This window comes from Gambusia affinis, linkage group LG02 (assembly GCF_019740435.1).
Source record: "Gambusia affinis linkage group LG02, SWU_Gaff_1.0, whole genome shotgun sequence".
In the NCBI taxonomy this organism is placed as follows: Eukaryota; Metazoa; Chordata; class Actinopteri; order Cyprinodontiformes; family Poeciliidae; genus Gambusia; species Gambusia affinis.
The window spans coordinates 22,082,252-22,109,948 of record NC_057869.1 but is presented as its reverse complement, the minus strand read 5'-3'; the positions used below and the strand labels follow the sequence as shown (position 1 = coordinate 22,109,948).

Here is a 27,697-nt window from a genome sequence, read left to right as displayed (position 1 = left end):
CTCTAAATGTAACGATGAGCATCATGGACTCAAATGTCTTCAGGAAACGTCTCCGAAATTTTAAGATAACTGTCATTGCAGTTGTAATTGCTAAAATGTCTTTGTTTGCTTGATTTTATTTCAGTTTAATAGACATGGCTGTAAATTCTTGATGAATTCTCTGTTCCTCAGCTCAAACACATCTGCATTCGCTCTCATTTAGAGCAATCCTAGTTTACACAAAACCAGTTTTTTTTTTTTTCTTTTTCTGTGCGGGACATTATTGTTTCGCAAAGTGACCAAAGTCATTTCACGACCTTCAAATCTAAAAACCCCCCACAAACCTCAGTCCCGCACATTTTCTCCTATTTTATCCATTTGCTAATTAAAACGGAGCACTGCTGCTGTTCAGCAATACTTATGTGGACTTAATGTCTGCAGGGGACTTCTTTTTGCATACGTTTTAAAACATTCACATGCAACTCAAACAGATCGCTACAATGAAGATGAAGACTTTTCAAATGGATGGATTTGGGATGCTTGTAAGGCTTGTCTGAAAATAACTCATATGGTATGCATGAACGTTTCCTCTGCATTTAAATGAGACAGCTATAATTAGACCAAAGGTGGGATTTTGAGCATCCGAACACATTTTGTGCATGTTTTTTTCCCCCCATGCAAACGTGTTTTTATATGCGCAGTGGGATAAAAAGGTAAACTTTGAACATCTCATACGATCATTTCAATGTTCGTCCTAAGATCTGTCTTTTTATTCTGTAAAGTACAGAGATTAGTCTGCACACATTTACAGAGGGACATGGTTTTTAATATTTTAGCAGTTTAATTACCTATGCATGTTCTGTTTGAGTTTGAGTTGCTCTAACGTAAAATAATACAAATTATCCTTAGAACATAAAAAAATGATTATTTTTGACAACTGAATTGAAGCAACTTAAAGGTCTAAAATTTGAAACGAATGAAAGTCGTTCTACAGTGTGTTTTCACAAGCGTTTCAAAAATCTCCAAAAGCAAATACATCCTTTATTAATTCTTTAATACATAAATGATCTGGTCTTTATCAGGTTCTAATATTGCCCTTCATATGTATAATTATTCCTCTCTGTCATTATTTAGCGATAAAGAATGGAAACATTTCTGGAAAAACACAACACTGAAATACACTCTACAGGATCCCTTGCAAAGTTGCATACAGGGGCTTTAAATTAATTATCAGGCATATTAGGGATCACGGTTTTATTCTTTAGAGATTATTTTTAACCTCACTTACAATCTTACTGTGACTTTTAGGAAGACTTTGGTCTCCGTCCATTCTCATTTATCTCATTTTATGATCCTCTACTGCCCTTTATTCATCATTATTAAACACTTTCAAACTCCAAATGGCAGCGTCAAAGACAATAGTCCCCACATGTAGGGCACCTTCATAGTTCCAGTTGTTCTAAAGTTCATAATAAGCTGTGACTGCAGATCTGTGCAAGTGTAGGTGGATAGCTGTTTTCTTGAAGCGATTTTCAAAAATGTTGAGATCAACACAAATCTACTTTACCTGAGTGTCGGTGAAAAAAGGCCTCGATGCCAAGTCATATTTAAGCAACAAGAAAACAGGAAGACTACTAAATGAAAGTGCATAGTCACTCTGATCAACTCAAAATGTAGAGCATAAACACCAATGTTTCATGGTGAGATTATGCTGCTGTAATAGAAGATGGATTCATTTTAAGGCATTTTAACAATCTTTAATAGGAACGCCAATAAATGCTGGGGACTCTGAATGTAAATGTAAAGCTGGTCTATCTTCTTTTATCTTGACTGTAAGATGTTTTGGCTTTAGTGTAATTTCTCCTAATTTCTCCTGCTTGTGAAAGAGACATTAAGAGTTTCAGCTCAATGAGAAAGATAAGCATGTGATTATGAATCCAAATATTTTTTTTTCATAAAATATTCGTTCAGAGAAACAGTTGAGCTGTGACATAAAAAAAAAAATGCTTTCACATTTTGATTTTGCAACATCTAAACAAGCAACTCTTTTTAAAAGACCCCATTAGCTGCAGATATAAACCGAGGATTTCTTCTCTGTCCTCGTCGTTTATGTAAAATTCAGAATATCATCAAATTTCTGATGTAAACAAGAAACTAGCAAACTTCAAAGTTAAAAAAATGAAACAATCTCAGACCATTAGCTGTTTCAACACCACTCCTGCTTTACGGCAGTGTTGATGTCAGTAATTGTGTGACTCAACAGAAGAGGTTATGTTGCTATCAAAAAGTTAGTGGCTCAAGTGAAGTACGGGGTTTTTTTGTCATGTAACACAATGAACCTAACATGAATCATTTCAAAACCTGTTTCACATGTCGTGGGACATTTACTCCAACCAAAAAGCAAACAAGCTTGTCAGATGGGGGAATGCAAAAAAATAAATAAAAACAGGCAGCAACCTGGTTGCATAGCTGTCCGCACCCTTAAAATAAAACTTTTCTGAAGCGCCTTCGATTTATTTTCAGCATCCATTACATTTAATCTGAGTAATCTTTCATATGTGCTTCCTGTAGTTGAAGCCACTGCAGTTTGCAGACGTGTTGAAAAGGATCAGATGTATTCCATTACGCAAAGGCTTTACCAGGAGAAGAGTGCCGAAAGTTTTATTGCATTATTTACAAACACACACTGAAGAGAGAAAATTGACAGTTCTCTAAGACTGTAAAAAAATAAAAATAAACTAGACAGAAACAATTCAGGGTGGCTACCAGGAGGACCATAGCAAGACTGAAGGAGCTGCAAGAATTTCTGACAAGGACTCCATGTGTCAACAATGATCTGTATCCTTTGTATTTTTAGTCTAGGGAGTAGTGTTCTGAGGCAAAAGCCATTTCTACCAAAGGAAACGATTAGACCTCTAAAACAGCAAAAAAAAAAAAAAATAGAAGAACGCGTTAGAGTTTGATGAAACTAAACTTGAAATTCTGGGCAATGACTTCGAAAGGTATGTTTGGCATGCAAACAATAGTGAGAATCACTAGAAGAACAGTATACCCACAGTGAATCACAGCGGTGGAACCTTCCTCCTGATCATTCCAGATTTTTTATTTTTTTATTTTTTTATTTTTTTTGTAATCATGAACAGTTCCTGGGGCGTGCTGCGGTGGCGTAGGGGATAGTGCAACCCACATTTGGAGGCCTTGAGTCCTCGACACGGCCGTCACGGGTTCGATTCCCGGACCCGACTGACATTTGCCGCATGTCTTCCCCCCTCTCCTGTCAGCCTACTGTCATATAAGGGACACCAGAGCCCACAAAAGACCCCCTGGAGGGAAAAAAAACCCATCATGAACAGTTCCAGTTATCTAATTTTTTTGCTGACCAATTTTAAGTGTCTGCTAGACATCTTTCACCATTGGTCTGAAAGCAATCCACATAAAATTGACTCCATAAACAGAAAAACTAAAGTAAAGAGCCAAAGTCCAGAATGTGAGGTCACGTGAAGAGGGCGGGAGCCTAGAGACGTCCTCACAATCTGTTGAATTTGGAGAACCTTTGCAGCGCAGCGTTGGCAAATATCACGACGTCAAGATGCAGAATGCTGGCAATTTCCTCCTTGAATGACTGAATGCTGAATTCAAACCAAAAGGTTTCAGGGTGTGCACACTTACGAAACCAGCTTAATGTGTGACTTTTTGTCCTACTCACTGATTTGATTTGTTTTGGCGGGTTTTTAAGGTGCATTGTACATAATAAATGCCTCATTATTTAAAGAAAGAAACTAGCATCTGTGAGCTTACGCTTTTCTGGAGCCATTGTTTTGGCAAATGAGAAAGAAGTTTAAAAAAGGCCTATTTATCTTTACAACAACTAAAGAAACTGTTTGTGTTTGACAGTAAATTATACCACGCAACACTTACAAGATTGTCACTTTTAAATGTTTTATCTCAGGGACAAAAATGTCTCAATTAAATCCCAAATCTTTGTGCTTGATGACTAGTCCTGTTTACACCAGAAAGCAGATGTGTTCATAAAAATTACATCTAATTTTAAGTTAGATGGCAGTTTCACTTTCAGGTCTTTGGGTGCTTGAAGATTTCTGTTTCTTGGCCTTAATCAGTTTGTCGGGGGAACTCCACTAAATCAAACTTGTAAAAACCACAGGCTGAACAATATTCACCTGCAGAAGCCGAACTCTTACATTTCTGTTGCTGATTTCACCAGCTAAGACGTCTTTCAGTGTAAGAGCCTCGTGTGGATTAGCATTTGAGTGGAATTTAATAAAAGGTAGGCTTACAGTTGACTTACAAGTCACTAGTGGGTGAGTTAATAAAAAGGAATAGGTCTCTGTGGATTAGAACAGAGCTTCATTTTTAACCATTCATTATTCAAACAGTATTATTTGTCTATTAGGCTGTGCAAACTTTGCAGTGAGAGAATTATACAGCAGGCAAGCTGGGTTAAATCTGCACTGTCATAATAAATGATACAACGACGGTTGTGTCAGACAGAGAACAGAGAAGGAGAAAAAAAACAGCGAAAGGTCAGTTTTGATAACAGGGCAACAAATTCGCCGTATCTATCAATATGTAATGTGCTCTCAAAGATATGTCTGTTATGTGAACACAGCTATGTAAGCTGAGAAAAGTGCACTGGAGCTCAAAAGTATTTCAAGTGTGAAAGTAGTTTCCTTTGAAAAATCCCCCAAGCTTCATCTGCAGTGAATTCAACAAACAAGTGAAATTGTAGAGACACAGAAGGGAAGGGAAGTTAATTTCGCACACACATCTGCTCTCTCCTTAAACCATTGTTGCTCCTCTCAGAGTGGGGGAAATGTTGTGCCACTTCACTTTGTGGTAATTGAACTTTAGCTCTAAGCGCACGGCTAACTACAGGTAGGTGTAACCAACAGTTCCGCTAGGCGCTGCTGCCTGCATTCTCCAGGACTTGAGGAAAAATACTAGGTTGAGTACCTTGGCTAAACCCCTGCACTTAGGAGCAGATTTAGCAAATGGAAAATCTGCTGACATTTTGTGCGACTCGTGTACACACTGACGTGGGTGAAGATGCTTTATTTATTTATTTTTTTATTTTTATATTTATTCGATTCAAGGTCATTTGGCTCGACTCAGGTTGGGATGACATTTGCTTGTGATCTCATTCTTCATGGAGGGATGCATCACTGCGGGGCCGAGAGGTTGTTCCTCCACTTTCCTGGCACAAATGACTCCTCGTTCCCAGAAAAAAGGAACATGCTTCTGCTCTCCCATCTTCCTCTTTCTCTCTCTCTATCTCTCACTCTCTCTCCATCGGGCTTCCACTGCATCTCCTCGTTGAGTGACAGTGTGACTGTACCTCATCAGCGAATGAGTCACTCTACTACTCTGCTATTATGATGATTTCTCCCTTCTGTGTATTACATCATGCAGCAGAGGGTTCTGCTCAGTTACATTCACCACAATAAACACTCTCCAAGTGCATCCATTTCAACTGAGCAAAGGGTTTATTAGTCAACCTTGCAAGCCAAACAATTTCTGGCTGATCTTTTGAATAACTATAGAGCTCCGTGTGCGTTTACTGAGAGAAATCCACAAGCTGACAACGAATCACCAGGCAGATATATTAGGGTGGATGGAAACCATGGCGTCACAAAAAACAAAAAAACAAAAAAAAAAAACCCACTTGTAACAGTTTTCCTGTGAATGTCTCTTGGGTCAAAGGTCACGGATCAATGCATATCTCACTGTCACACGGATCCCATACGCCATTAGGCATAGTTAGGCTTCCAGGATCTCAGCGATGAACCATTTTCACGAGGAGATAGGAGGAAGCGAATCAATAAAGCCGTTCATCTGGCATAATTGCCGAATTTTATGTCAGCAAGAGAATCTGAGTTACTTGAGGCTCACCGATGTTCTACATATAGCTGCCGCAAATTGGTCCCTCGTGCTTTAATCACACACAGTCAGTTCAAATCATTGACTTTTTAAATCATTACATCTCATAAGGCGTTGCATTCAAGACTGAAAGGATGTTGGGACGAGTGGATGGACAATTACAACGCAGTCCAGCTGCGGGGTTTTTCTTTTTGGGATTAATCCAAAATAAAAGATTAAATCAAAGTCAACCGCTATAAGACTGTAAGGCATCAAAAACAGAGAGGAGCAACGGACGGTGTGTGACTCGTTCCATACCGAAGAGCCCCCGTCTTAATTTAATTCATTGGGTGTTTATTTAATACTTGTTATGTTGGACACAACAAGAAGTGACGACTAATTCAATTTTATAGGAAGACATCCTTAGGCCACTTTCTTGTGCTTGAATGCTATTTTAGGCCCCATTTATGGTGTTCAAATTAAACATCTCGGAGTTGCTGGAAGCTTCTTGTGTTAATGGAATCCCACGTAGCGGATTGTGTGGGGAAGGGAGCAGATGAATCTGTATTCCCTGAATGTGTCTGGGCAAAAATCAATAAATGCAAGCACAGCTCCTCTCTTCTGATGGCTGTCTTTGCATGGTGGACTAATAGAAAAATAATAATTAAATTTAAATCACCAGATTAATTTGTTTTCCATCAGTCTCAGGAGAGATCCTTCCCTCCTCCACCCCCCCTTAGTTTCTTTAGTGGCTCATTATACTTTCTAATCAAGACCAAAAAAAAGTGCCTCTTTTAGACAGACATGCTGTCTCCCTTCCCCCTTCTCTTCCCTGTGGTGTGCTTTCTCGCATTGCAGTCATTGTGCTGGCACTTATTATGTTACAAATGACCGAGGTACGGCAGGCATTCTCAGTGTGCATGCAAAGAGGGCCCACCCTTCTCCGCTACTAGCGCCTGCTCCTAATGACGATGCTCAGAGTGCCCCCCGACGCAGCCCCATGCAGCCCTCTTCCCCCACTTTCCGCCCCCATGTGCTCTCTTTAATGAAGATTCTCCAATGCAATTAAAAATCCTTGCTTCTTGCTGCTACTGTATGACAAACAGAGCCACTGTCATTCCTCATAGCCTGTCATCCCCGCCACAAGAGGAGGAGGTGGAGGAGATGGAGAAATACACCAGGGTGCCAGTGGCTACGGAGACAGATAGAGAGGACTGTTGTGTGTTTTTGTGTGTTTGAAGAAGAGCAAGTCCCCCCCCACGGTCTCCACCCCCACCAACCATCTCAACAGGTAATGGAAGGACGACGGAGAGAAAAATCAATGACCAACGAAACACAGAGAGCAAGCGTATAAAATGGCTTTAACTGTGCACCAGAAGCTGAATAAGGGGTTCCGTCTGTGTCCGTCCGCCAAACTCTGGTGATCATGAATGTTTTATCAGACTTGCACCACAACGCTACCTTTTACTTCTTACGGTTTTTTTTTTTTTTATCTTAGAGATGAAAAAAATGAAGGATTTCTGAGCAAGAGCACTGCAATTGTTGCAACAGCTCCAGAAAAGTGTGGCGACACTTTTGGATGTTGTGACATAACGGCAGAGAGGAAGACAGAGGGGAGGAAAAAAAGAGGGAGCCTTCATTTACGAACATCTGAAATTATTATAAAGCATTAGTGTAAATGTGACCGTAAAGCAACAGTCTGCTAACAACACAAGATTTATGAGGTTACCCATAAACTAACAGTGGACAGTTTGTTAATCCACTATAATACCTGTTAAAATGAATACACCCAGCGCTGTGATGTGACCGAGAAAGAGATAGAGAGACAGAGAGAGAGAGAGAGTGATGTACCAGTTGGCTCAAGTTCTGTGACCCATCCTCGTCAGGGTGGGGCGTATAGGAACAGTTGCCCACTCCATCTGCAAAAAAAAAAAAAAAAAAAAATCTACTCCCCTTACCCTACACAGCAACAACGCCCCTCTACCCCACCCCCTTGTTGTTTTCCAGTTGAATGAAATAATCTTCCCCCGTCTGGAAAGCCAGTCTGGGTCAGAGGGCCTGCGTTCAGCCTGTTGCTTATTGTGCGTTCAGAAGAGGAGGTAAAGCATACAATTAGGCACAGATGGCTGTCTTTGCCAGGCTATGTATTGATCCCGTCCCGAGGAGGAGCTGCCCCATTTCTGGTTTTGTTTCACAAAGTGCCCTTTAATTTGGAGCCACTGTGAGACCCATGTATTTGTTTGATCACACATCATGAGTTCAGATAGATAGATAGATAGACAGACAGATAGATAGATAGATAGATAGATAGATAGATAGATAGATAGATAGATAGATAGATAGATAGATAGACAGACAGACAGACAGACAGACAGACAGACAGACAGACAGACAGACAGACAGACAGTAAGATAGATAGATGGATGCATTGATGTTTTATTCAACATTGCTTTTATTTAGACACCTCTTCAACTGCAGCATAAAAACAAATGTAATGTGACACTAACAACTTTCATTACTGCAATAAAATCATTTGAAAAAGACTCAAACTAAAGTTCCAAAGCTTTGTTTTATTATTTGCTCTAAGTATAATTTGGAGATTTTTTTTTTAGTTTATTTTTTAAAGTCTAGTCATTTTAATTACATATGCTAACAGTAAAAAAAAAATTTTTTTTTTTTTTTAAAGTTGTAACATCTATTCTATTTGTAGCTATTCTCTATTTGTTTACAACAGAAGGGGAGTGAGATGCGCCACAAAACAACATTCATAAATTAAAGTCACCGCCACATCTCAGCCGGAGCCGTGCTGCAAAATGATAATGTCGCATTTAAAGTAATAACGGTCAATTACTATATCCGCTCCTCTACTACGGCCGCTGCACAAATAATAAGTTTTCTTTGTGTGGCAGTAGTGAGCTGACGTCAGGTCGGTTCCTTGAAGTGGAGCTGAATAAACCTTGAGAAGAGTCTCCTTCAATCTGCTGTTAGTAACTAACACACACACTCACACACCGAGACTCAATTACTGCCCAATTCCCTTCTTTATCATTCGTCCCCGACCTCTTTCATAACCAAAACCGACCAAGGAAGGAAAAAAAGACACAAGAGAGGCGACAAGAAGAGCAAACCGAAGAGTTAGTTGATCTAAAGAAGCCGCACGCTGGAAATAAGTAAAGTGTCGAAACTAAAAAAAGGTAAGTGTTTTTTTATTTTTTTATTTCCCTGACGCTGTTTTCAAGACCATCACTGAAACAAGCGATGAGCTCCGCTTTGAGAGCTGGCTTCGGTTTCTAATTTCTTCGCTTTTTTCAGCTTTTGTGGCTACTTTGTTTTCTTGTTGCGAATGTAATTCATTCGGTCGGTGTGTCCGGTAGTCGTTAGCGGTACATTTGGTTGAAGTTTTTTCCTCTTTAATCTGAAAACGAAGTGGGGTTTTTCTCCCTGAGTGGTGACCTGATAGTGGGAATCGTCTTTGTGTCCTTCTTTCCTTTCTTCCTCTCTCTCGCACCGTTCACTCCTGTGCGATAACTAGTTTTATCGTTGTGATTTTAAACTTTTTAAGCCTTTGTGGTGTCTTTGGTTTTTATCGGCCGTTTAAACGAGCCGTTCGGGGTGTTTTTAGTGCGTATTTTGAGCTGTAACCGTCAAAACGTAGAGCGAGAGAGAGAGACGGAGGGGGGTAACTGACTGGACTGCCGTTGGTCCTCGCTGTCCGTCCTTTAAAAATCCATCCACTTTAACAGTCCCTCGACTCGAAAATAAAACAATTTGCGACACATTTATAAACATCCACATCAGTTTGGGTTAAGTTTAGACGTGTATTATTCATTTCTCTGTCCTGAGCGGGTCGGAGTTTGAGCTTTTTTTCCGTGTTGTTGGCCAGGCTTCGCCGGGGTGCTGCTAATCGCGGTCGCTTCCTCAAACCGAGGCGTGCAGGCGAGCTAGCAGCCGCTTGGCTGAGTTGTTGAAATTTATCCCTTTGTGTATATTACAATATCCTCCATTTTTTTCTGCCCCTTCCAAAACAACAAGCCTCTCGCCATCTTGGTTGTTTTAAATTCGTCCCTCAAGCACCCCTGCCTTTCCTCCCCTCTCTCTCTCTACACATACAAACACTTTTGACTACTTTAGTAGGAAATGGATCCACGTTTTTTTTTTCTTAAGTTTTACCAAAGTTTTTGACGCGCTGTAGAGAAGCGAGCGAGAGAGAGAAAGACAGAGTAAAGGGTTTTATGAAGACGCTTTTGAAAGACATTTGTAACGTTAAATGCTCCAGAGACATAATTTAGAAGCTCGTTTGAGATTAAGGGGGGAAATGCTTATTTATAAACAAAATATGAAGTTATGTGTTTTCTGTCGAGATTGGAATATATGGCTGGGGAAGCCGGGTAATGTCATAGTGTGACACGGTTATGTCAAATAAATTAATTCTTTGTGTTTTAAACTCAAAACTGTTTTTCAGTTATATTAGCCGTGGCTTGTGTTTGCAGCTAAACATGAATGAATGGAGTAAGGAAGGAAGGAAGGAGGAAAGGAAGGACTGCTGTTAGCCTTAATTACCAAGAATGCAATTAAGAGTCAAAATAAAACACTTGATGTTAGATCCTGAATAAACATCACTTTGATCACATTTCCTTTGAAATAAAAATACATTTAACACCCTTTTTTTTTAAACAAATGACCAATTAGGAAATAGTTTAATATTTTATTTTAATTATAAATCGACCACTTCTAACTCAGATCTTTGTACATGTCTGCTCATTGTAACAGTCTCTTTAGATTGCCTTGGTACTTGTTTACACGTTTTCCAGACAGGACACTTGTCCTATTTATTTTCCGTCATTTTGCCTCACGCATGAGCTTAAGCCCTCCCCTAAGGTAGAGCCTGATCTCACCATCTTCTCTGTGTCCTATAAGCAGGGAAATAGGAGGAGGAGGGATGAAAACACACAGAACAAATGCTTTGAAATGGAAAATCTGATCATTTCACCTCCCACCTCTTTTGTTTGCCCGTTTATTGCTGCGAAGCCTGAGTGCAGAGGAGCAGATGTTTAGCCAAACATGAAGGCGCGGTGCCTCTGTCCTTATGGGGAATGGCTCTCGCTCCTCTCTCCGCTGCTGATGCATCGACATGACAGCTGCTTGATTTCATAGAACTGCTAAGAAGCCATTAGTGGTGTCCGTGAATTGAAACGGAACGGTGTCTTCAACTTTTCTATCTCTCGCGCAACTATCTCTTTTTGGCAATTTTATTTCGGGGAGATCTGTTTGAATGTTTGCGTGTTTTGACATACACTTGTATGTGCGCGCAGGGGCCGCAGCTGAACACACAGACCTGCAAGAAGTGCTATTTGCGCAGTGTGTTTTCTCATAATTAAGAGAGATTGAACAAGAGCAAAAGTGAAAAAGGGGAACAAATCTGTCAGAGTTTGTTTGCGATGTTGGTTTGAAATGAAAGCACACTGTGCTACCTCAAGCACACTCAAATCAGAGCGAGATCCTTCCTCACCAGGCCAAGAAAAAACAGTCAACTCTGCTGGAGTTTTATTTTCGCTTTTCTTCTTGTTCCCTCCATAAAATTGGAACTGTTGTTTTTGAGGAGATAAAGGGAGACTTCCGCTTGACTTGAACATTTAGGAATTAAGGATAGACATTGTTAAGCCCCATTTGCATGTCTACTAGAATCACAGCAAACGGTTGCTATTGACTAAGCTGATTAGGTGAAATTAGGTTCACGAGCTCTATGTGTAGGGGTGCTGAATCTGACAGAACTTGGACAGCTTTTGAGAAGGCAATCCCATGTCCACACAGGCCTGGATTTTCTTTAATCCTCTACTATTGAATATAAGGTTGTTGTTTTTTTCTATAGAGGAACCCCTTAGTTTATCTTTTAAAAAGGAACTAAAGTGGTGTTTATTAGGTATCTATAATACAGTATAGTGATAATCAGCTTGAGGCAATGTTTGCTATACTTTTATTTAATAATTAAAACATTTTAACTTTGCACTACACCTGAAAACATCAGATAGTTGTAAATGTAAATAAATATACCGTCCATCCATTTGAGCATTACTAAGTGTATCTTATAGGTTAAACGTTTTTCCCCCCGTTGCTGAGATTTAAGAACAAATAAAATCCATTTGTGAAATGGATCTAAAGCCTTGCTGTCATTTTGACTGATAGCAGAGGGAAAAAAAAGGTTGTAAAACCTTAATCACTGATTAAGCCATGTTTGAGTGCATCTGCATCAGTGACAACTATTACATCAATTATAGTATATAGTAACTATGTAAATGTAACCTTTTCATGTCAGTATTGTCAAATGGGGATTTGAGAGTATTTTAATTTTATTCCAATTCCTTACAATAAGCTTCACACTAATTAGGTTCATAACTAACTATATAACTTTACATTACAGTGCAACTGTGTTTTGTATTTTTTTGTGACATAAGGTCTCATCCCAGTCTGTGGTTTGGTTAAGGTTGTTGAAGGGCCAATCAATAAAGAAAGAAAACTTAGCGTTTGCATCTGTACACACACATACAAACATGTAACTCTGCATCTTGCTCTGTGATAAAGTTTACCCTAGAGTTGCACAATACAGTACTTTTCCACAAAGTCGTTCAAATTGTCGAATCACAATTGACAATGTCAACGTGTGCAATATTGCGACGGGAAAAGACTCTTTGGTTGCAGTACTATAACGTTTTAGGTGTCATTTAATAATTGCCATTCTCTTCCTATTATCTTCATACCTAGCTTCTAGATTTTCTGAGCTCCAAGGACTAAAAACAAGAAGAATGCACTTTGAAGTGAAAATTCCCACCAGCAAATCTGAGATCATCTCACTGTTGAGTATCCAAGGTGGCCTGGTAGCCATACTGGATACTGACCTCGAGCCTGCTTGCATATAAAACATTGTGAAAGTTGCAGCTACAGACTATTTATTAGCACTTTGTACTGTGATTTGTAACTAATTAAACCAAAGACACATATTAATGTTAAATGTCTTGTTGTGGATATGTCCCGTTAGTGTTCAAATGCTTAAAATTGAGGTGAAACAACAGCAAATCCACTTGTTTTCTGACTCGCGACTATCAGCTTGGGTGTGAAGTTGTTCCCAGCTCAGAAGTCCGATGTCCAAGAGGCAGAATAAAAGCCTGATGCCGATAATATATTTATCAACCTGGGTTGACTTTTTACATCCTTTATAACTGCATCTGATTTAGACGCTAGTGACCAAGCTATTAAACCCCAGGGACATTTTTGCAATGATAAAAAAAATAAAGAGCAGAGAGGAAAATGTAGGCTAATCACAATCAATATAAGCTCAGAAATATTCCTATTAATATCACCATGTTTTTCCTTTTATCGTGTCGCCCTTCTTTGCCTGTAAAAAAAAAATCCATGGCCCCAATGCTTTTATGTTATATTTAGTCACTGATTAATGAGACGTTGCAAATAATCTATCGAGAATAAAAGCCATCTGGTTGCACCGCCAAATCTGTGTATGTTAGTGGTGATTCAGAGCTGCGAAATTTAGAGAGGAAGTGGAGATCTGCTTATTGTTAACCAAATGACTCAAGAAACTCGTGTTAGACAGAGTTCTGGTCAGATTTCTTCATCCGGATGTCGTTTACAAATGAAAGCGCAAGCGTGTATTCAGAAAACAACAAGGACAGATGAAATGGCATGTCAGAAAATTGATCACTACAACAGTTGTGATAGAGGTATGGATTAATTCTTTAACAGCTGATTGGTCCTTTGTGGAAAAGTACTGTTTCTTCCAATAAGCTAAAAACTTTATAAGTTTGATGATGTTTTACGTTGCTCATTCAAGTCACACTTCTGTGTGTCTGTCTTTGTCATTTGCTGTGTGCTGCAGGCTTGCTTACATACACATTCACAGGGCTTTGCATGTTGACATCCTCCCCGCTGGAAAGTTAGTTAGATCTCAGATGATCTGACTAACCTCATGTTACCTTTCTATTTTGGTAACACTGCCTGCTCGCCGAATCTCCTGATAATCATCAGAGTACTCAAATAATTGTCTAAAGTGCATTCTTGGTGACAGCTGCTTTTAACGCCAGCCTTTTCAAATATTGTGGCTATCTCTGACCGCCACTGTTTGTACCCATCTGTGCACCGAGAAAGTGTAGCTCCAGTTTGAAAGCCTGGCTAATGAGATGGGGCACATATGCCTCCTGTTGTAGGAGCAAGTAAACAATCTCCACTGTTAATTAAGACTAAACAAATCAACACTCACTCTGTTTTCTCTGCATTTCTGCACGGATTACATATGGTGGATTAATTACTGAACAATAAGCGGTGGAAAGTGCGAGGGGGTCACCCTGCATTGACTTTCCGGAGACAGAACACAGAGCGGCCAAATTTGGGAGGGAAAGGCGATAAGCTGCTTCTTTGCTGTTCGTCCCGTGGGCCTCTATTTATCATTCAATGTGAGAATTTCCTTGATGAAAGTCAAGGTTGTTTGCACATTCTCCGTCTCGTTGGGATGCCTGCTTTTCCACCAGCAAGGTGAAAAGGTTGATTTTTTTTTACTTCCTCCTCCGAAGAGATACCTCGTTTGGAAAGTCCGTGCTAGTTTCTTATAATGAAGTCTCAAAAGGTCCTGATGATTTTTTTTTTTTTTTTTTTTTCCACTTCAGGGCTGTTTTTGTTTTGTACATCGGGGTGGAGGTGAAAATACAAATGTGCTCCATGTTTTGTGGAGCCGTAGAACAGCGAGCGTGCTGGTCCTCATTATTCAGTATGTTTCTGTTGCATATTCATGTTTAAGTTGCCACACCGTGTGCGAGCTGGGGGCATCCATTTAATGTGGTCTGAGCGAAACGTTACACCGACATGACATGGCAACATTACGAAAGCGTTTTCACGTCACTGGCATTTTGCTTCATGAAAGACAGTCATTTATTGTCTCTCAGTGTTAAGAGAAGCAGCTGGATGAAGCTGAAACAGCAGAAACTCGGAGGTGTTGGTTTTGTTTTCCTTTGAAAAACCACACAACATGTTTACCTGTGTCTTTTGCTTTATCTGTCTTATCTGGCCACAGAAACTTGATTACAAGCATCAAGGTCTAGAAGACCTGCTATATAGTTTGACGTTTACCACACTGTGACATTCTCAATCTGTTGCAGAGGGGGCCTGTAAATATACATTTCTCCAGGATACTCTCGCTCCGGCTGTGCTCGAATAGGAGAGGAAATGAATGGAAAAGAAATAGGAAGGAGGTTTTGAATGGCGGAATGGGAAAGATATTGGTTTCTCTACTGGTGTTCCTCTTGGGTCAGTGGGGTTCTTGATGGAACTATAGAATAAGTTGATGCAGGCAGGCACGCTGCAAGCTTTGCTTGGCTTTAACAAATGCACACATAAACCTTGACACACACATTGCTGTCAGAACACAGGCATTTATGCACAGGGACAGGAAACACACACCCATTTATACACTCACACAGATACACACAGATACACACAAATGCACGAGATTGCGCCTGGACAGCCCCCGTTTATTGATCTTCTTCAGCATTAAAAATCTGGTCACTGCTGCCACAAAGGCTTTTTATTTTAGCTGCGCTGGCAAAGCTTGCTTCAAGCTAAGCCAGAATTTAAAATATTTAACTCCTACATAACACCCTAGAAAAGGACAAGGGTAAAAGCAAGCGCACACAGTTTTAAACTGCAATAGGTGTAGCTGCTCTGAACCGTCATGTGAACCATGGTGATAAAATCACATCCCAGTTTATTAGCCGTGTAAACTCACAGCTTTGCATCTATAAATGTTTCAGTTGAAGATGTGTTTTGACTCTCAATTCAACCCAACTCACTATTCATTAACATGGCCTTACCTTGTTTGTATCAGTGGTGCTGATTTGCTGGTAGTCAGTGGATTAGTCATGACTGTGCCTGGGACAAGCTGCTGTTTTTAGCATATTAAGGTTAAAAAAGGATACTCATGTGTAGAGAGGCAACTTGCAGTGTTTAATCCACACAAGCCCTGTGAGCACATGCTTTTACAGTAACTCTTATCTCTCTGTAAGTACATTGCCTTTCGCTTTCTCCGGTCTCAGTGCAGGCAAAGCAATGCATCAAGAATATTTCCCCTTTTTCTTCTTGGGAAATTTTCAGTCTTCAGTTAGCACCAGGTGGCGAAGAGGAAATGGTCTGACCAGCTCTGTTTAAACTCCATTTCGAAATAATCTGTCCTGAAAAGGTCAAAGCACATCTCAGTGATTTCAAAATGCTTCTGCGTTGTAGTGGAAATGTGCGTTGCATGAACATTACTTATTAAATACACCAGCAGGCGACCTAACTGCGAGGCTTTCCTCATCCAGTTGAACCTGCTGCTTGCTGTTGTTTTTCTCCTGTCCAGCTCTGAAAGCTTAGCCCCGCTCCGTCTGTGGCATTGTGCTGCCTTCTCCCTCTCTGTATGTCTGTCTGCCTGTCCTTCTGCCTTGCTGTCTGTCTCTCTGTTGCGCTTGTGCTCGCTCTTTCTGAACGATGACACTGAGAGACAGCTGTAACGTGAGACGCCTCTCGATCCTGGCAGGGGCTTCGAAAGCTGAGGCAGAAGGGAGGGAGAGGGCCTTTATGTGAGACTGGGGGTGCTGACCTCCCCTCATTCCCCTTCTCTCTTTCTCCTCCTTTTTTCTCCCTCCTTCTGTGTCCGTTTGCATACTATATCCTCCCCCCACCAACAGAAGCCAAGACAGCACTCTTGTGAAGTGAAACAAGGAGAGAGTTTAGCCATATTGAAAATCTGATGGATGACATTGCGTATCTTGTCCATTTGGTACCACTTTAATCCCCAGCATCTCTCCCATCGTTAGATTACATCGGATGAACTGAAGTTGTGTTGTCTAGGGTGACTTGTGTTTGTGATCCGTTTGAGGGCATGTTTTCTTTGTGTGTGTGCATGCAGATGAAAACGTCTCTGGACTCTAGGCTAGGGTTGCTAAATCCTGTGTGAGAGCTCCCATGTGTAATCCAAACATTTAGAGCTAATTTAAGCATGCAGGCAGAAGCAGCATCCTTTAAGAAACAACAGCTCCCCTCCCTCTGCAACCTCCACTCTGTGTGTGTGTGTGTGTGTGTGTGTGTGCATGTCACGCACATATGTGTGTGTGTGTGTGGATGTCTTGTTGTCGCTGGAGGGAAATGAAAGTACTCAATCACTCACCTGTCAGAGTACTTCAAAATCCGCCCATAACACACTGGCGCGCGCGCACTCCCGCACACGGACACATATGTGCATACACTCTCGCCCCTGAGGGTTTGACAGGACTGGCCCTTTATTGACTCCCTTGATCAAGGAGACAGCAGACCCATTTAATAGAAGCTCCACACACACAGCGGCTGAAATCAAAGTGGATTCACATCTGCTCTCCACACAGCTCCACTATATCCTTTTTTTTCTCTTGTACGGCAGAGCTGCTCATCATTTTAAAAAATGGCTGCTTTGATGGGTGTTGAGCTAAATTTTCTGAGCCGGTACCAATAGACGTCATAATGTTGTTCACTGCATGTAAAGCCAACAGTTTCTGCCAAAATAGCTCTGATTCAGCTCTTCACCCCATCTTGAAGTATTGCTCACAGTGTAGTGTAATAATGTCATGATACAAACCCAGCAGGGGTTATAGGCCTGTTCCATTGGCTCTGGCCCTTCTCTTCCCAGTTGGCTATGTTTTGCGCTGAGTGTTCTGGAAGGCCACTTAGCTAAGAGGCTGCTGATAGTAGATGTGACAGCTGTGCTGGTCATGGCTACCCTGACCTTCACACGTCATTGTGATGGTCCATCAAGGCTGTAATGATACTCTGAACCTATTGTGTACTCCTGTGTTGGCCTAATTGTCCGCACTGGTGATTATGTGTCCACATATGCTACTGATACTGCCATCAAAATGAAACTGCAAACAGACACAAACAAGGCCAAGTTGGCTATTTACAGATTCATGTGGCAAAGAGAAGGAAGAAATAAATGTGGATTGCTTAATGTGGCTATAGGCTCCCTGCCAGTAAAAGAAAAGATATAATGGCAACTCAAAAACATGCATACTCACAGACTAAAGAAAGAAGCACACAATCAGGCCTGATATTTTATATATTTTCTACCTCTCACAAATGGATCGCACTAATGCTCGGAGCTTTTCACCGGTCTCAAAGCGCTTTACTTCAGCGCATGGTGGTAACGCGTTCCCTTGAGATGGCACTAGCTCCATCAAGTCAAGGAAGAAACCATTTAGCAGAATGACAAACACACACATACATTCAAGCAACACAGCAGTAGGAGGCTGGGAGGATTTGGATTGCACTTAGACAAACGTTTCTCACACAAGTTCTTTATTCCTCCTCTACGCTCCCCTTCTTTTGCCCCGAACATACACTTTCTCGCACACAAAAGTACTTGCACAGAGATTCCATTTTGTCAGCTTTCAGACCCAGATCATGTAACGATAAAAGATGCTGCCCTGCAGTTAGACACTGCCAGTAAATCACAGGGCAAAGAAAGCTGGGAGAAGCACTTATTTTTAAGCAGCATGAGAGACCACACTGGGGCTTGGGTTGGATGGGAGGAGGGGGTTGAGACAGATAGGGTAAGACAGAGGGAGAGAAAGAGAGAGGCAGAGAGAGCTTCTTTGTGCACTGTGTACTGGCATTGTGTGTGATGAAGAGATGAATCACAGCTATTTAGGGATTGGTTTCCTGCAACTGATTGTGTGACGACTTGGTGGCGGACAGACTGTCAAGACTTGCCTGTTTTGTTCAAGGGGCTTCAGGAAAATGTCTGCGGCCAAGTCTCGCCTAACTCACTCCCACAGGCACCGGTGTGCTAGAGATCAGCAGAGACAACAGAGACAAACACCTCAGTGGTGTCGCTCCTCTAACAGGGCATCAAATATTAAAGTGAAATAGATTTTAGGCTAATCTCAATATGTATATTTCCAGAGTACACTTGTTATCCATTCTCCTACAGCAAATAGAGTTTTCAAAGCAAAATATTTCTTTCTTCTTTTCTTTCTTTCTTTTTTTGTTTCCTTCTTTTTTCTCTCTTTCTTTCTCCCTCTCTTTCTTTCTTTCTTTCTTTCTTTCTTTCTTTCTTTCTTTGTTTCTTCTTTCTTTCTTTCTTTCTTTCTTTCTTTCTTTCTTTCTTTCTTTCTTTCTTTCTTTCTTTCTTTCTTTCTTTCTTTCTTCCCCTCTCTTTGCTTTGTGGTTGGTACAAAATTATGACCCATGTGTTTACCACTGTGCAGATGTCAGTGAGCTGCTGTATGTATCTGAACAGTAAAGTCAACATCTGTTCATCTGAGGAAGCAGTGGTGGTAGATTAGGAAACCCAAACAAGACAATCCAGGCAGACGTTACAGCAGTTAGATTGCACATTGCCCATGTGCAAGCATGCCTGAAGTACGAAATAATAACAGCTTTGCAGGTAATTCCTGCTTTTTTTCCTCGCCTCTTCATGTTATTCAAATGAAAATTACTAGGTAAAGACGGCTGTAATTAACACATTTTCTGGACATCTATTAAAAAACTATTAAATAAAACTGAATCACATTGATATCATTTCAACACAATAATGTGAAAAATATTTAAAGACAGACGAGGTAATGCAAATAATTTAATATTTTTATATTTGCTGACTATGGTTCTATTTTTTTCCTATTGATATTGTCTACACCTCAGAAAGTTATGAACTCAGTGCATAGAACATGAAAGTTGTAACAACTCTTAAGATTCACCAACCACTATCTACAGAGCATTCAGATCAAACATGTCCCAGAGTTTAAATAACTTGGCTTTAAATAAAAAAGTAAATAAAGTAAAACATAAAGTAGCTTCAACAGCTGACATACTCTGCTGAACGAATCCTCCGCATTTGTGTCCCTGCATTGGTAATTGTAGAGGAACTGCAGTATTCCTCTCACCCAAAGTTTTTCCCTCTTCTGCAATCTGATATTGCCGATCTTCCTTTACAAATCTGAGACCTGGACAGTTTCAGTACAAGAAATGAATAAACTACAAGTTTTTAAAGACGGTGTCTACATCAGACTGCTGTCATTTCCTTTATTTAGCAATGCTGACAGGAGGTTCAGAAATGCAGACTGCAGAAGTTCAACTTATCCTGTAGAACTAACGCTGATCAACTTCTGCACCGTCTTGTGGTGCAAGTGAGCCGTGCACTGGAGAGTCCAAAGTGATGCTGGAGAGAAGACATAAGCAAAAGTCATTTTGGATGCCCTGAAGTCTAAATGCCTTGATCTCAATCAAGTCAAGCCCATGTAGGACTGCTCAAATATGAAGACCAAAAAAAGGAAATTTTAGACAGTATTGAAAGCAAAATTATTTCAAATGCTTTCTAGTTGAGTTGGAAAAGCAATGTATTTATTGTACTGGAGGAGCAGTTATTTAGCCTGAATTTAAGGCTGTGTGACATGTCACATATATTTGAGATATTATGCTTTGTTCCCATGTGCCATGCCTAAAACGATGACATTGTGACTTTTCGACCCTTTTCAAGTATAAGTTTCCCTACCAACTATTATCCGTCTACATACCCTGTTGCTTGACGCTATTTTTTTCTTAGCACTCCTGAAAGCATCACTCCCCCATCTCCAAACCATGGGGGAAAACTCCAGAGTTTATAGATTGCATACCAGGTTGTGATGAGGAAGCATGGCAACACCATCAAAAATGTCAACCGCTCAACAAGAGTTCCCAAGTTTTGAGTGTCAGAGGTGTTGAATTAATAGTTTATGAAAAAAGACAGCTGTGGATGAAGAAGTGATGATAAGAAAGAAATGTTGAATTTAAAGGGCCTTTAGCGCAAAGTCAGCCTGGAAGAGAGATTTTAACAACCCAGATTTGACAAAACCACAGAAAGTTACTATTTAGCAAGCTACAGTTTTGCTGATAATCTGACAAAAAGATGTGTAGCATAATATCAATGTTTTCCTAACTATAAACCAGTTTTTACTGGGATTTCTGTTGTCGCCTTAAACACTCACTATTTAAGTTCCTAGTCATATTGCACAGTACTTTAATTCTGAGCAAAAACATGCTGTGTGTTAATGGGCTGCTGTTTTAATCACTCCCTTCTGAACAGCATTCTGATGTGTTGGTGCTTGGCTTGCGTCTGCAATACATTACTGTGTCAGTTATTGCGATTTGGTTGCTTTTACTTTTGTTTTTCTAAATCGGTTTTTTTATTTACTCTACTGTCATGTTTTGTAAAAGTGCCATAGGCATAGATAATTCTTTGGGAGTTTCCAGCCACATTGTTGTGTATTAATTTTAAACCTAAAATAAATGTGGCATATGTTTAAAAAGCTGCTCTTTCAGTCACTGGTCGCTGTGCATTGTCCTCATTTCTTGGTGCTCCTAAATCGGCTTGCCTAGAGTGATATCACTGATTAGCATCATTGTAGTATAATATTTGGCCTCATGCGGTTATGGCTTCTTTTTGCAGGTATGTTTACCAAAAAAAGCACAAAAAACAGCTTTGTTTTGAAACTGGACTGGTCACAAAAAGACTTCTCTTGTTGGACTATTTGGAAAGATAGCCAATAAATACGTTGCTTTAGTCCTCATGTTGGAAGAAGAGTTTGTCTGACACAAACTTCTTTTTCTTAGGGAACATCCAAAATATTCAAAAGAAAATGCTGCTCGACATTTGCTAGACAGCCAATCCACGAGCGCTACTCCTTTTCCTTGGCAATGACTGGCTGAAGCCACAAGGAAGACTGTACTTGATGTTAACTTCCGCTTTATTGCCAACACGGTTTCCACTCTGTGTATCAATGTAGATTAAGGTATTTTTGGAGTTTGAACTATTAAAATAGGGAGTTCCAGGTGTTTTTAGATGGGGGGTCTCAAGTATTTGCAGATTTCAGCTATTGATAGGAAGATGTGGTTCCTAACCTCATTGAATACCGTGAGGTTCACTGATGACACTTTCTCTATTTATTGCTAATTGATCTCTCCATATTTACATTTCGCTTAGTTGCACAGGTTAGGTGTGATGCTGAGTGATGCAGACACCACCGAGGCAATGATGTATCAAATGGGAGACAGAAAAAGAAGCCATACTTGCAAAGCACAACATGGCATAATAATAATAATAATAATAATAATAATAATAATAATAATAGTAATAATAATAATAATAATAATAATAATAATAATAATAATAATAAACCATTTTTTCATTCTTGACACTTTTGTTGTCTTCATGATCGCTTAAAGCCAACATTGACCTTGAAAGGCAAATTCATATAATTGACCATCTTGGCACCTTAACATGAACAATAAAGTCACTTTGTGTGGCTTCAGAAACATGACTACCATTTTTGCCTTTCTGATAATTCTAAAATAATATTTTCTGTTTGCTGTTCTTGTTCCAGTTTTATTGTATTCTTATTGTGTTATGTAATGGTCTTTAAAGCTTTCACACATCGCGTTGTGATCAAACGATTGTTTTATTTCATGTTTCAAGTGTTGGATTGTCAGTTGGAGTAAACCAAGCCAGATATTGAAGTAATGTTAAAGTAACTGTGAATCATTCCTTGAGTATGAAATAATTGTTAGTTGCAGCCTAACCATACCACTCTGATTCATACAGACGTTTTTATTGAATGAGGGTGCAGGGAAACGTGTGTGTGCGTGTGCGTGTGTGTGTGTGTGTGTGTGTGTGTGTGTGTGTGTTTTATGTGTTTTTTTTAGCCATGTGCTATTGATGTAAAAACCGCTAAGATCTAACAGTAAAATGAGGTTAATAGACTAACAGCCTGATTCTCAGTCAGGCAAATGATGGCAGACAGCATTGGCTTTCTGATCCAGTGTAATTCACCTGCCTCATGGCTGGCAAATCACATTCAGTGCTGAAGTCCTATGAGCAGAGGATCCTTTAATCATCAGCTAATAGGCCTTTATGAAAAAGCTGAAGATGAATTCAGCCTACCTGGCTCTCTGTTGTCATTATCACGGCGATGAGTTATCAAAGTGTTTGCGTGTGCCTGCAGCCTTGGTGTGTGTGCGTGTGCGTGGGCGTGTGCGTGTTTGTGTGTCTGCATAGATAATGTAGGAAGCCATTACAGTTAGAGTCTGATCAGTTTAGGCAATATCAATACAGCCAGAATACCGTCTGGTGAAGTGATCTGTGATGGTATGTGTTGGATGATGAGCCTCAGTCACCGGCATGGGTGGAGGGCATTTGGATCGACAGAATCAGTTAGAACTTTTCAGATCTGTTTCTGTTTTAATTTTAATTTAAAATAAATAAATAATAATAATAAAAAAACAAAACAAAGTGTGAAGATAAACTTTAGTTTTTCAACAGATTTCCATGACTGTAGTGTCTGTGCCCAGTCGTGCTAAGACAACATTCGCAAGGCTCGGCTTTATTGCTGCTGACCAGATGGATGTGTTTACAGACAACAAAACCTTGTTAGATAGCTACCCACACACGCTACAACACAGCTCTTCTGTTGCTGTTGTCTGGAAGTGTTTGCGCTGCTTCTCTGATGCCCCCTGGTTGTACATGAGGAGACCCGGTTTTTGAAGTTGTTGTGCTTTAACACTGACCTAATCTTTCTCACCCAGCTCATAAATGAAAGATGAAGTAATAGTAGTCTAAATGGAAGTTTTAAAATCTTTGTGTGCGTTTGACTGCTGTATATACAAAGCAGGGTGGTGTCTGTTATGGTGAGCTGCTTAGATTAGGCTCAGGCTCTAAGTGCAGAGGAGGGCCTCGGAGACAATGCATGAAAGCTGGGCGTGAGAAAGCCGGTAAGGCTTGGTTCTCTGCAAGAACTGTCTTGTGTTTAGGGAAAATATCCTTGCACTCACAGCTCCAATGTCTAGATCCATTTCTAGCAAACAGGTTTTGCAAGAAAAGGGCTCAGGGAGACAGAGAGACTTTTTGTGGGTGTGAATGTGTTTCTCAGCGTGCAAGAGTGTTCAAGGGTAGCCACAGCTGCATGTGCGTGTTTTTTTTCCTTTCTTTTTAAATTTTTTTTTTTTTTTTTTTTTTTATACATCAATGTATTTCTGGCTTGATGTGCCTGAAAACCACAAATACAAAGATGTGTAGCTGCAAGATTGGTACAGGCTGGTTTCAGGAGGTTCGCCCTGTTTTTTTTTTGTCAGCGTAATGAAACCGTATCAAACCAAAGCATGTTTTAGAGATCTCATACCTCAAATTGGGGATTTAACCTGAACTTAAGTGAGCGTTTGTTTCCCCCTTTTCTCCAGGTGGTACAGCAGTTATGTCAAAGAGCTGAAGACATCTCTAACAGTGAGTACACGCTCTTGTTTTCTTCTGGCTTTGCCCTCCGCTGCATGGATGTCTGTGTGTTGCAAAACAGTCGATGCGTGACTTTTTGAAATGCATATTGTCACACACTTCTGCTTTTACTGTTGTTTTTTTTTTTCTTCTTTTTGTGGCATGTCAGAACAAACTTGCCGACTCCTCCAGTTTCAGGCCTTATTTGATTTTCATTCATTCAGTGAAAGAGGATGTTTTTTTCTTCTTCCCCAATTAAATCTAACAAGAGCCCCTTGAAAAGCAGTTGTTATGATTACATTACAAATTCGGGGTTCATTCAGTGAATCAAGCAATTAATTAGATTTCCTCCATTCTAATCAGAATATTTGTTTGAAACGTAGGAGCCTAATAAACATTCTTTGAGTTTGCTATCTGTTCATACCCAACACTGAATGTAAATGGCTGTTAACTGAGCCTGACAGCGCTTCGGGGTTGGGATTCTGCGATTGTGCAGAGTTGTTTATGTGGATTGTTATATGCAGCTTTAATTCTCTCCTTTCTCCGAAGCGCTCCTTCTTTTCTTCTCCGTTTTTCTCACTCTCTGTTTGTGAACGCAAGCAGTACTCTGGGGTGCGGCTGCATCCTCAAGGCTTCAGTTCACACACACGCAGACACACACACACACACACACACGCACTCATCAAGGTGGCAGGTTTTCTTGTTCCACACACACAGACAATGACTTGCACTTTCCTTCCCTGCATCACTCGAAGGCCCCCGTGCTGATGAGTGTGTCATCAGATCAAATGGGATCTTTTATAAGAAGGTTTTCACTGAATGCGGAGCTCAGGGAAATACTTGTTTCACATGTGACTGTCTCCTTTTTAGCCCAGTGTGTTGCCAGACCTGATTCTATCAGGTCTACCGTTACCGCTTCATCTCTCCCGATGAATGATACATTACACCCTCCTCTCCCCCACGCAGGTTGGTGCGAGCAGGTTGTATTATTTGTGATAAGTATTGACGAATCCTCTCCTGGGGAATCAATTTTGAGTGGGGGGGATAAAGGGGTTTGTATCCTCGTCGCTCAACCCCCACAGCTGGCTGTTCCTAACCACCGCCTTGGCTGCCTGACTCTTCCTGCAGCCCCATGGAGAACAAGCACAGCAGAGCACAGGGAAAGATGGAGCTCATCCAAACAGCTATGGTGTAATTAGCTGACATTTGTTGCTTGGAAGACAAGAGAAGGGGAAAAAAAATAAATAAAATAAAAGCGAAGGAGCTGCTTGACTCAAACACCCAAAGGAATATGGAAATGTTGAAAGAAAGGGAGAGAAAATAGAAAAAAGACATTTGTTTAATGGCACAGAGATATAAACTATTCATATGTGATGGTGTGTGTAATTTTGTGTGTTATGAACCCATTGAACTTTGCGTGAGTGGCTGCGCTTGTGCCTTTTAACCCAACGAGATGAACTCCTGGTCTTTAACTACGCGGAGATAAAAATGATGCTTTCCTTCTCTGCTGTTTAGCGTTCTTGCTTTGCAGAGCATGTCTCAAGGCTTTTCAGCCACCTCAGCAAGGCATTACACAACAGAGCTACACAGTACCCACATGAAGAAGCATCCATCCACAGCCGGGATGATTCTCCGGTTCCAGGAAAAAAAAAAAAAAAAAAGGCTCATCGTACAAATGTGCAGCGTCGGTGTGTCAGTGCATGTCTGTGCATTTAAGGAAGGGCGCTGTAATACAGGCACTGCAATGCTCACGCAGGCCCATCTGCTTGATCCGAGCTGGAAATGCAATGCTGTTTAATGGCAAAACACTGAGTGGCAGGGAGGTGTGCAGAGAAGGGAGGAGTGTGTGTGCACGTGTGTTTTTCTCTCTCTGTGTCTAAGTGAGTGAGGGTGTGAGTGTGAAATAGAGAGGAATAAAGGGAGAGGGAGAAGGAGAGAGAAAAACATCTCGAAGGTCAGGAGCAGCGGGCGGCCGTAGGGGAGAGACACGTGAGACGGAGATAGTCTTGCGTCAGCCCCACAGCAGTCCGACTCTTATGTGTGTGTGTATCTCCTGTGGGGCCAGCATTTCCATCTGCATTGTACCGTGTGTTACAACAGAGGAAGATGCCTGTTTCTATTCTGATAGATGGACAAATGGATAGATAGATAGATAGATAGATAGATAGATAGATAGATAGATAGATAGATAGATAGATAGATAGATAGATAGATAGATAGATAGATAGATAGATAGATAGATAGATAGATAGATAGATAGATAGATAGATAGATAGATAGATAGATAGATAGATAGATAGATAGATAGATAGATAGATAGATAGATAGATAGATAGATAGATAGATAGATAGATAGATAGATAGATAGATAGATAGATAGATAGATAGATAGATAGATGTATTAATTGCTGCTTGGAATTACTATTACAGTCAGTCATTGAGCTTGTGGATAATTTTTTTTACATGGTTCTTTTGACAGTGGAAGGGGAAATTACACCTTCTAGCCTGAGGGGAAAGAATTTGTGTCTCGCTGCCTGTCACAAAACCTGAATAATGTTTCATCTATCCCAGCAACTACTATCATTTTTCAGCACTTATTCATGAGCCCCCTTTGTTTCTCACTGTGCACTTTTTTTCCCCCGCATGCCCTTTAAACCGGTGCTCTGTTAGATCAGGGAAGTGTTAGAGATAACGCCTAAACATTTAGTACTTTGTACTTGCCTTGGAGCTAAGATTGTTAAAAAGCTACTCCGAGCTTGTCCTCGGGATAGGGAGGCGTGTTGATTCAGCAGGCGCGCTCCAGCTTCACGTTTTGGGCTTTACCCGTCTACAGCTTTGTGTCACTTGCACTCCCACTCATGTTCGCTTCACTTTCCCACTGAAACCTCTGGCCGTTCCACTCCTGCCTCCCCTCGGCCCGTACCGTCTCGACGGGATTTAATTCTGTAGGCAGACTTTTGAGTCACCCCCACCACCAAAACTGCCTCTGCTCTCCTCGTCTCCATGCAGCACGGGGTGAGGCTGCTCCTTTTACAGACCCTTGTGCCATGAATCACTGCTCGCACCCAGGGAGCCTCAGTCCACTGAGGGCCTGCCTGCCCAGACTATAATGTGTGTGGTCATGAGGGGGCCATTTTGAATGGACTCCAGACAAAACAGGAGCTAAAGAACCCAAGCTGTGAGCTTTCTCATGGAGGGCAACAGCAGGAGTGGTGTGTGTGTGTGTGTCTCTGTTTGTGTATGCTTGTGTGTGTTTTCATATGTTTCCTGTATCAAAGGTGAGATGTTGGACATACAATGCCTGGGTCTGGGCATTGTAATACAACATAATTGTATACCAGTAATTTATGAAACATTAGGAGAAGCCCTCCAAACCTGATACTGCACAAACCTTTGAGCTGAGCACAAATGCGGTTTGCAATTTGAGATGCTCAGACTCTGTGCTGATGTCTGTTTGGTTGTGAGGTTTAAAAACAAGAAGTTATTCAGTGTTAGCAACAAGCTACGGATCACATCAGTATCACCCAGAGGGAGGTAATGGTG

At 40.7% G+C, this 27,697-nt stretch overlaps 1 protein-coding gene across 1 annotated transcript in view; it reads left to right on the top strand.

Annotated features, from left to right (window-relative positions):
• The first annotated feature begins 8,743 nt into the window (after nucleotides 1-8,743).
• baz2ba (bromodomain adjacent to zinc finger domain, 2Ba) overlaps nucleotides 8,744-27,697 on the top strand; it is a 75,347-nt gene continuing 56,393 nt past the window's right edge. Inside the window, exons 1-2 of the mRNA XM_044143637.1 lie at nucleotides 8,744-9,047; nucleotides 24,124-24,166. The gene's annotated coding sequence lies outside the window, so the exon portion shown is untranslated. The remainder of the gene's footprint in view (nucleotides 9,048-24,123; nucleotides 24,167-27,697) is intronic.